The 8,354-nt window shown below is 40.9% G+C and overlaps 1 pseudogene; it reads left to right on the plus strand.

Moving 5' to 3' along the window:
- The first annotated feature begins 1,499 nt into the window (after positions 1-1,499).
- On the plus strand, positions 1,500-2,278 carry LOC109568323 (spindlin-1 pseudogene; annotated as a pseudogene).
- Positions 2,279-8,354: the final 6,076 nt, after the last annotated feature.

Consider the following 8,354-nt stretch of genomic DNA (forward strand, 5'->3'; position numbering starts at 1 on the left):
GCCGTCTATGGGGTCGCACAGAGTCGGACACGACTGAGATACAAGAAAAGCACCTGATCATTTATTCATGTTAAAAACTCCATCAAAATTGGTTTAGAGGGATTATATCTCACCCATCAGCAACCAAATATTCATGACAAAGCCACAGCTAAATGCATGCTCAAAGGTGAAAATTCAAAAACTTTCTCTAAAATCAGGAACAGTGCAATGATGCCTACTCTCTCTGTTTCTACTTAATATAGTATCAGAAATCCTAGCCACAACAATCAGACATGAAAACAGAAATAAATGATATCCAAGTAGGAGGGGAAGAAGTAAAACTCACTCTTCCCAGATGACTTGATATTCTATATAGGAAACCATAAATCACCATGAAAAAAACTATTAAACTAAGAAATGAATTCAGTAAATTTGCATGATACAAGATTGATATAGAAATCTGTTGCTTTTCTATACACTGATAATGAATTATCAGAAATGGAAATTAAGAAAACCATCCCATTTAAATTGCATTAAAAACAAGGAAATACTTAAGAATATATTCATTCAGGGAGTTCAAAACCTTACACTCTTACACTCTAAATATCAAAGAGTGATGAACGAAATCAAAGATGATACAAAGAAATGTAGATATCTCATGTTCACAAATTGGAAGAACCAATATTGTTGAACTTGATATTGTTGATCTAGTTCGTACTACACAAAATAATGTACAGATTTAATGAAATCCGTATCAAAATATCCATCAAATTTTTCACCTAGCTGGAATCCTACAGTTTATAGAGAACCACAAAACTCTCTGAATAGTAAAAGCAATCTTGAGAAAAAAGAACAAAGCTGGAGATATTATACTCCCTGACTTCAAACTATATTATACAGCTACATTAATTAAAACAATATGGTACTGGCACAAAAATAGAAGCATGGATCAAGTGAACAGAAATAAACCCGTGTGCTGCTGCTGCGAAGTCGCTTCAGTCGTGTCCGACTCTGTGTGACCCCATAGACAGCAGCCCACCAGGCTCCCCCATCCCTGGGATTCTCCAGGCAAGAACACTGGAGTGGGTTGCCATTTCCTTCTCCATAAACCCGTGTAGTTATGGTCAATTTGTTTATTACAAAAGAGGCAAGAATATAAAATGGGGGAAAAAAATCTCTTCAATAAGTGGTGCAAGAAAACAGGACAGATACAGGTAAATAATTAGAACATTTTCTTACACCACACACAAAAATGAACTCAAATGAGTTAAATACCCACATAGTTTGGAGGCATTATGGGGAGAGGAGGACTTGGAGCACAGGTGCATACAGCGTGCTGTGTGGAAATTTTATCGTAATCCCATATTTTTGCTTAACTTGTAAAAACACAACAACAGAAATCGAGTGCTTGGGATGATGGATTAAGAAGAATATTGAAATTCTGTGGAAAGTTTCAAACTGCAGCACATTGAATTTTCACCCTAATCCGGCAGCTCTGCTGCTCACTTAAATGCAGCTGAATGAAGACCCCGTTTGGGAAGACCCCTGGTCAACAGTCCAGAGCTGATGCAGGCCATGCGGGTTTATCAGCAAGTATCGTGAAGAAACGGACATTCCACGAAAAACAACTGCATGGTGTGAGCCCACCTGTTTCCCGGCCCCAGTGGAACAGTGTATGCTGCGGGATTCAGCACAGGCGGACAGAGGGAATGGCCTCGTCACCCAGTGGAAAGGAGCCATTCTGGGCCAGGTGCCTGTAAGTCTTTCTTTGTATCTTATAAAATGCGATGGATTTGACTGTGTTTAGGTACTAGAACTTAATAAAGATGAGTTTCTACACTTGAAGTCCTGCCTGATAGGGAGGACCTTTGTAACATTTCAAATCGGTGATGCATACCTAGCCGACACAATTGGCAAAGCAAGGGAGCAGATGTTTGAGACTGAGGATGGTTCTAAAGATGAGTGGAGGGGAATGGTCTTAGCACACACCCCTATAATGAACACATGGCTTTCCATCATCTAGAAAAGGATCCTGTCTTGTACATGTACCAGCTCTTAGATGATTATAAAGAAGCCAACCTTCACATTATGTCTGATTCTAATGATTCACCTCCAGCAGAAAGGGAACTGGGAGAAGTTGCAGACAGCCCGATAGGCAAACAAATGGAATAGGCCAAAGAAGATGGCTCTGAAAGGACCGGCATGGTCATTCATCAAGTAGGAGCCATACCATCTGTCTAGTTCATTGTCTGATGATGACTTCCATATTTTTGCCTGTGATCTGGTGAAAACAGCCTGATATCATGAACTTTGCCAAATTTGTGGAACTATTAAACGTATAATTTGTAGACATAAAGACTTGATTGCTTTCCAGTTTAATGAAAACTTAAATGTCCCTAAGAACACAGATATTTGCCAGCAGAACTGGTTTTGTTCTGAATAGTACAGATTTATGTGACCACAGTGCATTTTGTGTAAGGAACCCCTTCCTCTTAAAAGAAATCTGTCTGTTTGGAAGGGAGTTACAGGCAAGTCTGGTAAAAGCTGAGGCTTCCCTGGTGGCTCAGACAGTGAGAATCTGCCTGCAGTGCAGGAGACATGGGTTCGATCCCTGTGTTGGCAAGATCCCCTGCAGAAAGGAATGGCTATTGACTCCAGTATTCTTGCTGGAGAATTCCATGGACAGAGGAGCCTGGTGGGTCAGAGTCCATGCATTGCAAAAAGTTAGACACAACTGAGCAACTAACACACTGGTAAAAGTTAAGCTAGTATCATAGTCATTTAACACTGTAATAGATTTTACCCACATTCCCCTTCCTTCTTAACACTCTTATTCTGCTGCCATAATGCAAGCATAATTTTGTATTTTTGTTATTGAAAGGTTGTGGCTATGAGCTACAATCGACGCCCGGGGGTCGGGAATTCTTGGCCTCCAGAGGAGAGGATTTCCATCTGGGGCCAGCAACCTGGCTTGATCACTTGGAGCTTTTGTGTATCAAAGTTTTATTAAAGTATAAAAGAGATAGAGAAAGCTTCTGACACAGACATCAGAAGGGGGCAGCAGAGTACCCGCTTGCCAGTATTTAGCAAGGCGTCCTATTACTCATTGATCATAGGTGAAAGAAACACCTCAAGGCTGAGAGAGTTGCACCCTACAACATACATATCTGCACAAGGGGAGTCCTCTCCCCTTGACTAGAGGTCTAGACTAGAGGTCTCTGGGATAGACGTGTAAGTCTTGAAGGAAAACAGACCTCCAAACAAGATACATAGTCTCATTAACATACCTTAAGAAATAACATTTCCCTGAGTAAGATGTATTGCTTGGTTGGGCAATTAGCAGCTCAAGGTTGGAAAAAAGTTACTTTCAGGCAGATCGGACTGTTGTCATAGCAACACAGAATTAAAGGAGCCTCCCACAGTGGCTAAAGCAGGAGCAAAGGAATGTAGAAAAAAAAAAATGTCTGCTGTTTGCCATTTGTCTCCTCCCGGGCTTGGGGACCTCTGGCTTCTCCGGGGAGATCGGCCTAGCCATAACCCTTTCATTACTGCCTTTTATTAGAGGAATATATATGTATGTATGCATATCTACCTACCTACCTATCTATGTTAATGTGTACATATACATATATGTTATATTTATGTACACACACACACACACGCACACACACTTCATTGGCCGTCCTTACTTTGTGGTTGGGGTGGGAGTTAAATAATTTTCTCCAGTTTAACAGAAGTGTTTGATCCAAGTTATTTATATGTAATGTGTTACTGCTGTTTATTTAAAATTAAATTTGGGCACAGGAAGCACATGGGGACATTCAGCTTGTTTTAAAATTCAGAAGTCCAGAGCCTCATTTAAATCTAGAGGCTTAAAGCTAAATTCAAGCGTGAATCACTTGTCAAGAGTTAATGACCCACATTAGAATTTACAAAACAATTGGAAATCTGGGTAAAAGTCTGCCTTTCATTCTAAGCTTTGTCCATTTTTCATTATAAATACTTTTCTAAAGCAAAACCCAGGTTCTCGGTCCACACTGGGTAATGCAGACGTATTTTGGATGGTGCATATGGTCCATTATTTGTACAAATTCAGTTCAGTTCAGTCACTCAGTCGTGTCTGACTCTTTGCAACCCCATGAATCACAGCACGCCAGGCCTCTCTGTCCATCACCAACTCCCGGAGTTTACTCAAACTCATGTCCATCGAGTCAGTGATGCCATCCAGCCATCTCATCCTCTGTCGTCCCCTTCTCCTCCTGCCCCCAATCCCTCCCAGCATCAGAGTCTTTCTCAATGAGTCAACTCTTCGCATGAGGTGGCCAAAGTATTGGAGTTTCAGCTTTAGCATCAGTCCTTCCAAAGAACACCCAGGGCTGATCTCTTTTAGAAGGGACTGGTTGGATCTCCTTGCAGTCCAAGGGACTCTCAAGAGTCTTCTCCAACACCACAGTTCAAAAGCATCAATTCTTCGGTGCTCAGCTTTCTTTATAGTCCAACTCTCACATCCATACATGACCACAGGAAAAACCATAGCCTTGACTAGACGGACCTTTGTTGGCAAAGTAATGTCTCTGCTTTTCAATATGCTAGCTAGGTTGGTCATAACTTTCCTTCCAAGGAGTAAGTGTCTTTTAATTTCATGGCTGCAGTCACCATCTGCAGTGATTTTGGAGCCCAGAAAAATAAAGTCTGACACTGTTTCCACTGTTTCCCCATCTAGTTCCCATGAAGTGATGGGACCAGATGCCATGATCTTCGTTTTCTGAATGTTGAGCTTTAAGCCAACTTTTTCACTCTCCTCTTTCACTTTCAACAAGAGGCTTTTTTGTTCCTCTTCACTTTTTGTCATAAGAATGGTGTCATCTGCATATCTGTGGTTATTGGTATTTCTCCCCGCAATCTGGATTCCAGCTTGTGCTTCTTCCAGTCCAGCGTTTCTCATGATATACTCTGCATATAAATTAAATAAGCAGGGTGACAATATAATTAGTAACCTGTATTTCAGTACATGGATTTAAAAGGCAATAGTATATCCATGGTTTATGAGTATTTGGTAAGTTCCTGGAAGAACATAGTACTTTTATCTTAGAAATGTGAATTTAAGAATGGCACTGTGCCTTTTAACAAGTTCTGTGGGATATCTTTATTTTTATTGCTGTTATTACTGGTGTATGGTTATGGTCAGAAGGCTTTGCCCCATCAGCTTTCTGCCTCAGAGAATTGTCTAGACAATCAACAGCTGAAATTCCCGACAGCTTTCTTGGTGCTGTATGTTCTTGATCATGGTGTGCTCTTCATGTGGATTCATTCCATTCGGTGAGTCCTGCCACATCGGGGTCAGTCACCTGCCCTGGCTTGTGGATGTCACTGGCAGCACCCATTAGCCAGCATAACCCTCCCTGCAAGTGTGTTGGAACTAAAATAGAGCTGCAAAAGTGGTTCATTTAGCAGCAAAACATCAGCCTATCAGTTTGTTTTGGAGGATCCCTGACAGTTTGAAGCTAGGAGAAAAATGGTTTGTGAAACCAGTCCTGTAGAGATTGAAAATCTTACCTATTATTTGGGCAGACAGCATAGATGTGTATGCTGGCCATCAAGCACCAGCTCCGGCGACCCCTCTCGTGGGTCTTCCTGACGTTGGAGAGGATGTAGTTTCAAGGCTGGCTCTGTGTGGTTTGCCTGATGTCCATTTTGGCCTTCAGGGAGGCTGGGCCTCGTGCTGGTGGGCGGGAGCCTCATGCAGCGTGTAAATGCAGCTGTCACGTGTGTCCCAAATACAAGTGGCACACTGCAGATCCGTCATCTGTTCTGCTGGGGGCTCATGTAAGTTTCTGCATGTACAGCTCAAGGCTGAGCCCAGCTCCCCGAGCCCAAGTGGACACAAAAGGCCCGGAGAGTGAGCTGTTCAGCGTGCACTGCGTGAGCGAGGCACAGTGACTGTAGGCTGAAAGACAGTCTTTCCTGAGGGTTGGGCCAGTTGAGACATTTCTCGTGTTACTTAATGACTTGCATTGTGGTTATTCTGCAGGTACCTTGAGTAACTTTTAATACCACATCATCTGCCACTCTCCAGGTGAGCATGACATGTGATTTATTATCATCATTTTAATCATTGTTCCATTTATTCCCTTTAGGGTTGAAGGAAGGGGAAGGGTTTTTTTGTTGTTGTTTTTCCTATTTTTCCCCATTCTTTTTCTTTCTGAGGCTTAAACCACACTTCCTGACCCATGACTAAGTCTGCTCCCTGATGAGTATTTCAAGCTTCGTTTAGGCTCATGTTTCAGATCTGCATGCATTGTTCACAATTTCCTGGCGTTGGAGTGTTGGTTCCTTGTTCTAGGAACACAACATTAATTTCCAAAATTATCATGGGACTCTGGCAACACAAGACATGAATCTGTATAAAGTGCATTGGCCTTTCTCATTGATCTGCTGTAGTATTATCGTGTCGTGTATGTGTGTGTGATGTTGGGCTGCCATGTAAAGTTTCAGAGGAAGACTTTAAAAGCAGACCATCCTTTTTTTGCATTCTCTATTCTAAATAGAATGTTCAGTGTAACTAACTAAATTTGCATGTTAAATATATTTCGGTTTCTTGTTTTCTATGTTTGTTTTTGGGATTCCCTGGTAGCTCAGATGATAAAGAATCTGCTTGCAGTGCAGGAGACCTGGGTTTGATCCCTGAGTTGGGAAGATCCTCTGGAGAAGGGGATGGCAACACACGCCAGTGTTCCCTAGAGAATCCCATGGACAGAGGAGCCCGGTGGGCTACAGTCCACAGGGTCACCAAGAGTTAGACACGACTGAAGCAACCTAGCACACACACCCATCCAAACACCCTAGAGAAGGAAATGGCAACCCACTCAAGTATTCTTGCCTGGGGAATCCCACGGACAGAGGAGCTTGGTGGGCTATAGTTCGTGGGGTCACCAAAGAGTCACTGAACAACAGCAACTTTCAAAGCTAGGATTCTCTGCTCCATGACTAAAATATTTAAAATGGGAGTATCTTTTTTTACAATTATATTCAGTAATCTACTAGTGAAATTTTTATTTATGTTTCAGTAACTCTGCCTTCTTCTCACTGAGACGTCTCCCCTACTCTATATCTAAATGCTTCTTCTACAGTGCCACGTGTATTTGACTTCTCAAGTGAGGGGTTGCCTAAATTTTATTTGAGTCCACCTGGGCTTGATGCTTAAGGAATAAAAAACCAAGGAGAGAATGATACTTTCTCTTGAAGATTCCTCCTTCAGTTCAGGTACCCTACTCTGCTCAATGGTCAAGAAATATGGGTTTAAAATTTGGCAATATCCATGATAAGGAATGGAAAATATCATCATATGATCTCTTGAATTGGCCATGGCTTAAACCAGAATACTCTCTTTTTCTTCTTCAATGAAGCCACAGATACTTCGCTACTGTTGGTTTAAGAGACTAAGTGTTTCCATTTAGTTTGAACTTGTGTCTTCCCTTTCCAGGTTGAGAGATAGTGGGGGGGGAAAAAAACACTTCCTTTTCTTAATTTTTCAAGAGAGCTGGACTACTCCCTAGTCACAGTGCCAAATCACACCACTGATTTATGCGGGAGATGATAAACCCCTACCCTTGTTGATTTTTAGTGCAAAAACAAGCTTATGGAATCAAAAAGTGCCAGACTCAGCTTTGCACTCTAGGAGTTTGTAGGAGGGCTTGCAGCACTTGCAGGGTGAAGAGAAAGGAGAGGTAAGTAAAATTTATGAAAAAAGTCTAAGTACTCTTTCATTACCCTCATTTCTGGTTATTTTAGGATACCTTTCTGATATGAAAAAATATGAAAAATATAATATATATCTTAAAATACACGAGGTATTTTTATATTTAAAGGTACTTATTTATTTTCAAAATTTTTTGTAAGTCTTTCTTTAAAAAATCCAATGTACATTATCATCAATGTTTTTTTAAAAAATATTTATTTTAATTGGAGAATAATTATAATATTGTGATGGTTTTTGCCATATATCAGTGCTTTTTAAATTGTCATTTTCTTCATGAAATTAGGGTGTAGTTTAGCTGGATGGCATCAATGACTTGATGGACGTGAGTCTGAGTGAACTCTGGGAGTTGGTGATGGACAGGGAGGCCTGGCGTGCTGCGATTCATGCGGTTGCAAAGAGTCAGACATGACTGAGCGGCTGAACTAAACTGAACTGAAACACTCTTTAATTCAATAAGAATTTTTCACTTAACTTTGAAAACTGAATATTATAAAGTGAAATTGTATTTTCCACTTTAAACACAATGCTATTTTTTTTAATGCTCTAATTGGTGAAATAGGCACCACAGAATAATTTGGATTTCTTCAGATAATTTATCATGTGTCTCTTGTGTTTG

Source organism: Bos indicus, chromosome 14 (genome assembly GCF_029378745.1).
Source record: "Bos indicus isolate NIAB-ARS_2022 breed Sahiwal x Tharparkar chromosome 14, NIAB-ARS_B.indTharparkar_mat_pri_1.0, whole genome shotgun sequence".
Taxonomy (NCBI): Eukaryota; Metazoa; Chordata; class Mammalia; order Artiodactyla; family Bovidae; genus Bos; species Bos indicus.